Source organism: Lepus europaeus, chromosome 4 (genome assembly GCF_033115175.1).
Source record: "Lepus europaeus isolate LE1 chromosome 4, mLepTim1.pri, whole genome shotgun sequence".
In the NCBI taxonomy this organism is placed as follows: domain Eukaryota; kingdom Metazoa; phylum Chordata; class Mammalia; order Lagomorpha; family Leporidae; genus Lepus; species Lepus europaeus.
The window spans coordinates 38,099,165-38,108,994 of NC_084830.1; the positions used below are offsets into that span (position 1 = coordinate 38,099,165).

Sequence of the window (9,830 nt, forward strand, 5' to 3'; positions counted from 1 at the left end):
TCTAACTATTAACTCCTTTGATGAAATCTGGCTTCTCTTTATATCTTAAAATCATTTTCATATACTAAAATTTGTTCTTTTGATGGTTAACCCTGCGAAACAGAGAAGTATTTTTTCTTTTAATAGAACGATTTAGAGGTGAAAAAACTGAAGCATTCCCAATGTAATTGTAATGAGTGATTTCACCAAACTTTGTTGCCTGACAGTCTAGTATAAATTAAAACAAGATTTCGTCAAATGCTGATTTCTTTTTATTGTTTTGTTTTGTTTTTTTTTCTTTTTATACATTTCATTTTAGTCATATAATTTTCATGTATTTCATATATGCAGATTTAGGAATATAGTGACACTTTCCACTCTACCCTGCATTCCACCCATGCTCGTGACCTTCTTCCTTCCCCCTCTCCTATTCCCACTCTTACCTCTTACAAAGATCTACTCTCAGCTTATTTAACGACAATAAGGTTAACCTTACACTAGAGTTCAACAAATAGTATGAAGGAAAAAAAACACTGTTCTTCAACAAAAGAGACAAGGCTGTAAACAAACACCGAATATTAAAATGTCCATTTCATCCCGATACATTACATTTTAGGTACTCTATTGGTTACCCCAGATCAGGGAAAACACATAAATGATGATTTATGATCAAAGTAAGTCTTTGCATTTGTGTAACACCAATGTATCATCAATTGTAAGCATTTTAATAACCATTTGCCTTACTCTTTATTGAGGAGATCGAGTACCAATGTAAAGGGCTTAGGTACTGTACGAAAATACTCAGATATTAATTCATGCTAAGTAGTGAAAGTCTACACTTCCTATCTGAAATCTCTACTTTCCTAGAGTGCACAATTCACTGAGGAAATATTAAATAGATACAGTGGATGCCGTTAATAGTGCAGTTTTTGTAATAAGAACCATATTTATCATATCATTTTAATCTTTTCAAAGTTATTTTCTCAATCTTTCATTATGTATCATACTGACAAAAAGTTTTGAGACAGATTAAATGAAGTAGGGTAGATTAATTTATCTAAAAGCTTGGCTCACATTTCGAAGGTTCTCTCTTGGATCCACTTTGTCTTTGAAACAAAGGTTTCAAAGCTCCTCCATAAATATCCACTGGAATAGGGGGCTCTTGCATATCTAAGCAGAGAGTGGATTTTAGATGTAATGTTTTGGTTATTTCCACGTTGACAGTGCACAGTACATCTGATTCATGGTATTATATTTTGTTGAAACAAACACAACTGCATTCCAATTAGGCTAGTTTTCACTACTCTATGAATCCATGTGTTAAATTTGAAACATTTATTGCAAATACGGTTCTGTTCTCATCCTGTTTACTTATTCATTCCCTTTCTTAAAAGTTCACTCAAAGTAACAACTCATTCTCCAATCTTCATTATTTTCCATTCCCAATAAGTATTTGTCAAATGTTTATCCAGTGCCAGTCCACGTTCAGTGTTAAATGAGGTATGGGCCCAGAACTGGAGGAAATATCTTTATCTACCCAATGAAGTTAGTGCTTCAATCACATTATACTGCCTTGACCATTATTGTTCAATGTAGATTGATTTCCCCTGAGTACGTTATAAGCAACCTGAGCTTAAGGAATAAGGTCCAATTCTTAACAGCATCTGTAGGCACTGCCGAATGGAGAACATGTTCTGTAAATCTGGCTATGGATAGAATTCTCTTTTAAATTCTAAAGATGTATTTAGAAGTTTATCACATTTCAAAAATAAATTTAAAAAGGGGACACTGAGCACAACCTTTCTATTAATTATCATGTTTGCTTCCATATTTCTCTGCTGTTTCCACTATAACTTGGAGCATGGGAATCCTGCCAGCATCTGGATTTTCCACCTTTAGTAACCCTCATTAATCTTTGTGATTATGGTCACCATTTGCTAGGAGCATCCAAAATTATACCACATTTACTAGCAATATTAATTGAAAACAGAAATTTTTACTATCTCTTTTCATTTGCAAAGCCTTAATAGTTGCAACTCAGAAATACACTCAGGCTAGCAACAATTTCTCAGATCAGAACCAAAAATAATAGAAAAAATAAATTGTGCAGGTAATCAAAAACTAACATTTACTTTGTTTCATTTCTAAACTCAGACTCAGACATCAGACAAAGGATGTGGCCATTACAGAAAGCAGTACCCATGTCCCTAAAAGTTGAATGTTTCCTGGAGACCACCTGGTCCAGATGCAGGCAACCCAGGATGCAATAGAGATGCAGGAAAGAGGCTGCTGTGTAACACAGTGTGGCTATGATGAAAGGACAGATTCATACGTTGCTTTCATTTCCCTTCTCTCTAGCCAGTGGCAAGCCATTGCTTCAGGTTTTATTTCCTTTTGTCCTGCCTGATGAGGACATTATGTTGTTTTTTTAAGAGATCTCTTAAGGTTGTTTTAAGGGAAGAAAAGAGTAGCAAGTGAGAGATAAACATTAAAATGGAAAAAAAATTTCCTTTATCTTTATATTTTTCAATATGCTTTTGAGAGATGTGAAAGAGAGAAAAATGCACACAAATTTTCCTACAATAGGATTTTAGATCATTGTTGCTTTTGATTACATATTTCTGCAACTTCTGTGTTCTTGATGGAAGAAAAATACATTCTTTTCTATTTTCATCTTTTTGAAGTGGACGCATATACCAAAATGTGGCTCCAGTCTCATAGCCACAGTGAGAGAAGGAATGAATTCTAACACTGAACTACCTGCACTGCTCTACTTGCAAACTGACTCCACTAACTCCAAATTAGAAATGTTAAAAGTATTTATCTCTCGAGGTTGTATCGAATCATTCCTAATCCCCTTTTCTGATCTAGATACCACATGTTTGGCTAGATATGGATAATAGGGACTTAAGGTTGGTGTGGATGGAGGCAGAAAGGCAATCAAAACTTGCCCACTGATGTGGGCCAAGAACCCAGAATGCAGGAGTGGCAACTGGCAGGAAGCACATAAGATCAGGAAACATTCATTCAGGGCTCCATAGAGTGCTCCAGGAAATGATTTTGAAATTGAGAAGGAATGGAGTGAACTCCCAATCTGACTGAAGCCTACTTTTCATTGGAGTTCTGTAAGACTTCATTTGGAAAAAAAAAAATGAGGAGGAGGAAGAGAGGAGGGGAGGGGAAAGAAGTAGTTGTTGAAAATAATTGGGCTAGAGAATTTGTTTTCTTCAGGACAGGAAAGTCTGGCAAACAATATATCCCACATGTTTCATAGTGCCTGGTGCGTGTCAGTATATATTCATGAAGCAAACTGCTGAATAAATGAAAGAGTGACACAGATTAGTTGGGAATAGGTGATCCAAGACTATGCGTTCAGTATCTCAACAGATAAGCAGAATATAATATTTGGTTAGTAGATGCCCCAAAAGGCAAGAAGGCACCTAGACTTGAGATCTGTTAACAGGAAGTGATTTCCCAGGCATGGGAGCAGAAAGTGGTATCTGGGAGAGGGACTGGGAAGAAGAGGACAGGCTTCCGGTTCTCAAAAAGAAAGCCTGGGAAACTGGGGGTGGGACATTCCAGAAAAATCCTGAAAAAAAGCAACAAAAGCTGCAATATGGCCTGGAGCTGGGGGCTAAATGGAAATACTATTTTGAAAGTAGGTGCCGGCTAGGGGCAGCACTCCCGTATGACTCAAGGATTCAAGTGTATTCCTTCTGCCTCTGAGCCAGGTGACTCCTGGGAACTAGGGGAATGAGCAAGCTGAATCAATCATGGCTAACACTTGGTGAAGACTTGGGGCAGATGCTGAAGTCCAGCCCGGATTTACCAGCTCAATCTTTTTTCTCAAGTTAGAAGTTCTTTCCTGGCTTATGCTATAATTGCTTTTACCTTTCACAAAAAGGTTTAATTGATGAAAATCTTAGCTATGTAAGGGAGGTGACTTCCAGAGGTAAAAGAAAGGAATGGGGAGTTCTAAGAGTCACCCGCATTGAAGAGTTTGAAAGCCACTGATAATGTCCACATACACATTTATCATAAGTGAATGAAATAAGTTAAGACTCTCAAAAAAAGGCACGACCATACAAAACAAAAGTTATTCACCAGCAGACCATGATAATATAGAGACTTCACTCTCAATATGATAGTAATTTTAATCAAGATATGACTTTTATTTAATTAATGTTTATTATAAGGTTATGTAAGTTCATATGATAGTATTTAAGTAATATAGAAATAAAACTGAAATGATCTTACTCACTTGTCCCAGAGCATCAAAGAAATGTTAAAAAGTATCTTACAGAGCCAGTGTTAGACCCAGTGATTAAGATGTCAACATCCCATGTCAGGATGCATGGATTTGAGTCCCAACTCCACTCCCAATTCAACTTCTGGTGATGGCTTAAATAGTTGGGTTCCTGCTGCCAACATGCAAACCTGAATTGAGATCCCATCTCCTAGCTTTGCCCAGTCAATGCTAGTATTTGTGGAATGAACCAGTAGATGGAAATAGACATGTACACACTCTCTCTCTTTTTTCCTCTGTCTCTCAAATTAATAGAAATGAATTTAAAATTTTAAATTATCTTCTCTGTGCTTTCAGAAATATTCTACATACATGCAAATGTATATATGTTCATATTATTCTTTTTGAAATGCAATGTAATAAATGTTTTGCAATTTCCTTCTGCCTATAATATTTCTTAAACTTCTTTATTAAACTGATAAGAACAGATACTACACTTGATCTTAGCCAAAAGGCCGAGAAGCGATGCTTCTTAAACTTAAACCTTTTATATGAAGGCACATAGAGATCCACAGACTAATCATTAGACTGCATAATATTGCATTTTATGTATACCATATTGTAATAAACATCCTTTAACATATTTGCTTTATCTATTTATGCAAGTATGCCTGTAGGAAAAATTCCCAAAGTTGACCTTACTGGGCCAGAAGGAATAGACTTTTATTCATGGGTGCCATGATAAGTAAATAGCATTTTTTTTCTTTTTCTTTATTTATTTATTTTTATTTTTGACAGGCAGAGTGGACAGTGAGAGAGAGAGACAGAGAGAAAGGTCTTCCTTTTGCCATTGGTTCACCCTCCAATGGCCACCGCGGCCGGCGTGTTGCGGCCGGCGCACCGCGCTGATCCGATGGCAGGAGCCAGGTGCTTCTCCTGGTCTCCCATGGGGTGCAGGGCCCAAGGACTTGGGCCATCCTCCACTGCACTCCCTGGCCACAGCAGAGAGCTGGCCTGGAAGAGGGGCAACTGGGACAGAATCCGGCGCCCTGACCAGGACTAGAACCTGGTGTGCTGGCGCCACTAGGCGGAGGATTAGCCTATTGAGCCGTGGCGCCGGCTAGTAAATAGCATTTTTGTTTCCATTTAGTTCTAAAAGTAATTTTGTAAAATGTAGGAATATTTTTACAATATTAAACCAGGCAGTACTATAGTTAATAATAAGCTGACATCTCTACTATGATAGCATTTAATATGAAACATATTTGAGTTTGATATTACAACTGCAGAAAATAATGGCAGGGAAATAGGCACTAATAAGGTTACATCTTCTGCACTTGAGAAAACAAATTATTTACCTCTGAAGTACTCAACTTCGAAGGTTAATGCTCTGTCAGTCAGAAGAAAACAAGTGTCTTCATTCTTTAGGTTCTTTTTATTTTTCTTTCTTTTTTAAAATTTATTTATTTGAGAGGTAGAGTTACAGATGGTGGGAGGGAGAGAGAGAGAGAGGTCTTCCATCTGCTGGCTCACTCCCCAAATAGCTGCAAGGGCCAGAGCCGGGCCAATTGCAAGTCAGGAGCCAGAAGCTTCTTCTGGGTCTCCCAGGCGGGTGAAGGGTGATTCATCTTGCACTGCTTTCTCAGGACATAGTAGACAGCTACATCAGAAAAGGGGCAGCCAGGACAAGAACTAGCACCAATCCAGGATGCCAGCACCACAGGTGGAGGCTTAGACTACTATGCCACTGCAGGGCCCTCCAATGCCTTCATTCTTTTTTTTTTTTTTTTTGACTATTGAGAAACAGTTTATTATTTCATTTTAAAATTATTTATTTATCCAATGCCATTGGTTGAACCCTTCGCTTAACACAGAATTAATCATAGGTGTATAAATTCAATTGAAAATAGATCCCAGTAAAAAATAAGAGTGAGAATAAGAGAGGAAGCAGCTGCACAACCCGGCTCACATTCACATGAACACACCCCTAGAAGCAAAGCTAAAAACTTGCCATGTGACTCCAAGTCCCACCAAGCTGGGTGGTACCAATGCTATCTTACCTGTCAAACTGATCATATTAGGTGTGTAATCCTATTTCTCTTAATGTGAAGATGGGAGATAAAATTCAAGAGGCCATGCAATATGGGAGAAGTCTTGCTCCTGAGTAGAGGAGTGGCAAAGGGAGTGGAAAGTAGCTTGGATGACCAAATCCAGTAGCTTGGCAAAACTGGTTTCTACAAGCTCCTGGACTTGACTTCAGCCAAACCAGGGAGAAGTAGCCCCTCTCTGTTGCAAGCATCTAAGTGGGTCCTGTATCTGAATGAGTCATATATATGAGTCTTCTTTGGTAGAAAGGACGTTTCCTTATTTCTCCTCAACATGGAACAGATGGTGTGATCATCCTGGGAATTCAGAAAGTTTTTGAGTTCAAAGAAAAACACAAGTTCCCTTGAGAGTGTAACAGGGATCTTGGCAGTACTGACAATAACCTGAAGTATCAGCAATAGAACACAGGAAGAGGAGGAGGGTTCTCTAACAGACCTGCACTGTTGCCATCTTAGGCTGAACTCTGTGCAGTGCTGACAACAGCACAAGGGAGAGAGGCAAATTTCAGTGATTTCCCAGAAGTACAATGCCCTGAGATACTGGGAGCAGGACTAGGGTAAGGAGGGACTCTTGGATACTGGCACTTGCAATGGAATGAGATGCTACTTGTTTGGGTGTCTTTCTTGAAAAATTTACCAATAGCATTGTCTCCTGGGCTGGAGTTTTGGCAACCAATCTTATATAGATTGTGTATAAATATTCTGTATTCACTGAGCACACGGATGATGTAAAATCTTTGCCAACCATGGTATTGAGAACTCACATATGAAAAACATAAACTTTTATATATGATAATTCTGGTGTGTGTTCTGAGGTAAGAGAATACAACATTACCCCCTCTTGTATCCCCAGCTACCTGAGTGGGTCTAGGTGTCAGTGGGTCTGGGTGTCAGGGCAGAGAAAAGAGTATTCCAAAAGTTGAAAGTCTGGGTCCTGGAAAATGTGTCCTTAAACACTACACTCATCTGTGAAGCACATATTAAGATTTGTGAAGACGAAAGAAGAGCAAATGGTATGTCAAAAACGTTTTTTTACATTACCCCAAATCAAATCCATCATTAAGAGATGAGTGAAAAGTGCTAGTTTGGTTCAGATAAGTGATTCATTACTAATAGCTAAAAATGCATATATTTTTAAATAAGTTTTCACACTTGTTTCCAATTATCTTAGTCCGGATATTTTACTTTGGTGTTTTGTATCAGGTGTTCTTGATTGTTTCTCAGAATTGACTTTCTGTTGTCGTGCAGCTTTGAGAAACTGGACCCTTAGTGAGATTGGGCTCCCTTTGACCCTTTGTGATCTTACATTGCCTTTTCATTTTGTCTTGGTTTTCTCCCTCTGAGTAATTTCAGAGAAGCCTCCAATCAACCAGCAACAAACTCAAATATAATTACGACAAGTGCAAGATCTGGAAACTCTGCCTGGTAATTGACATTAAAGGAGACTTAAAGCGTCTTGCAAATCAAGCCTGTTGTAATAGGGCCTGTATGGTAATATCAGCTGGATAATTGTCCACTTCAACCCAGAGTTAAAGGGTGTACTGCGCATTCTAAATTTTCTTTTAATAAGAATGTGTTTTTAACCACTCTACCAGAACTTACTTGGTAACAAATCCTCCAGTTTATCAATATTGTGGGGGAAATCCCAAATGTCACCCTCAGAGTTTTCATTTTGTGCAGATAAATCACAACTTGCTACATTTCAGCATACGACTCTCCATTACAGCAAATGTGACAGAAGGCGCCTCTAGGCACTGCTGAGTGAACACGCTCCTGCACCCACATGGGGCTGTCCTCACTTACTGTGAACAGACCAAACGCCCTCCAATTCCCACACTTTTAAAAGCATGCAAACTGTGTCCCTATTTAAATATAAGTTCTCATTTTAATGACATGAAAAACCTCAGATGACAGAACCATCACTCTAAGTGATTCCAGTATTTCCTTCTATTGTTACCGCCTTTTTGTTCAGAAGCTGCAAAGCATTTTCTCGTATAAACAGACTTTTCTTGTTGTTTATATAATAATACTTGGTTTACTCCTGGCGTTTCCTTTCAAATAGCCATTCACAGAAGATTTCCAGAGAGGTTTCATGCATTGTGTCCTTGGTCCTTTTCCCTTCGAGCTTAGACATGAGCTTATTAAGGGTGGTTTTGGGATGGTGTGGCAAGGATTATGGACAGGGAGGGGTCCTGTTTTGTGTAGTTCTACGAACAGCTACGGTGAATTGGAAATGGCATTTACTTAACAACATCAGATGTTTCACCTTCCCACCGCCCTTCTGTGCTTCAGGTGCTTGTTCATAGAGAGTGAAGCAAGCAGAATACATATCTGCCTTGCACGAAGGCTGTCAGAGAAGTTGTGCCTTGAGGAATGGTTCAAGGCCCTTGTTAAAACACAGTCTTCCTAAGACACCCCTGCGTGCCAAGTTCTCTGCATCACTGACTCTCCAGGTGCCATACTGGGATTTGACAACACATCCCTGCAGACCTGAACCACACATAGTTTGTTATATTAAAACCTTAGAGAAACAGGACATTTTTTTTTTGCTGGCACTGTCTAGAAAACATCAGCTTGTTTTCTTTAACTGTTGTCCTATTTATTTCACAGCCACTCTCAGAAAATGGGCTGGCTCCTTACTACTCCCACACAATGCAAGAGCTTGTTTCCAAAGAGCAGAGAAAATTGACTGAGATCCATCGTTAGATGACAGATGGATTCTGTTGCATTGCCAGAGACATGAAATTGCAGGTGACACCTGATACGCGATAATGAAGAGTACCCCTCCTGTAATCAGCCCCTGGCCTTTGTTTTTGTGATGTCATCAGCATGCAGGTGGCTTACCTGAGAGTTTGAACAAAATACTGAGTATTGTCAGGGAGCTCACAGGGGTAACTTTTATCTCCCCATCTGTGTGATCTCCTGTGTGATGAATTTGGACTACGGCCATTTCCAATTCTATTTGGGCTTATAAAAAGTTATTAGGGAGTTGTCTATGGCCTTGTTATTCTGCCTTATCAATTATATTAATTATAATATCAATACCTATAGCTCTATATTTATATGATTTCTAGTATCACCAGTAAACAATATGAGTTCTAAAGAATATCCACCTACCATCAGCCTGGATTTAGATTGTTCCCAGTGATCAGATCATGCATTTCTGACTTTATTTAGTAAATAAAACACATGTTTCATACAATGTTTTGATTTATTAAAAATATGCCCGAGGAAGTGGTGGTGTTCTTCCAACTGTATCTGGGAAGTAGGGCTCTTAAGATGATTATTAATTTCTACTTGTTTTGGCCACCTCTTTTTAAAAAAATATAGGAAGTTCTGAGGGGTGGGTGTGTATTTGGTGCAGCAGTTAAGGCAACACATGGGATACTCATATCTGATATCTGAAATCTGGGTTCAAGTTCGAGCTCTGTTTCTGATTCCCGCTTCCTGGTAAAGCACACCCTGGGAGGCAGCAGGTTATGGCCCACTCAGTTGAGTCC

General features: G+C 38.8%; 1 pseudogene; it reads right to left on the reverse strand.

Annotated features, from left to right (window-relative positions):
* Nucleotides 1-4,646: 4,646 nt before the first annotated feature.
* On the reverse strand, nucleotides 4,647-4,752 carry LOC133758990 (U2 spliceosomal RNA; annotated as a pseudogene).
* Between the last annotated feature and the right edge of the window lie 5,078 nt (nucleotides 4,753-9,830).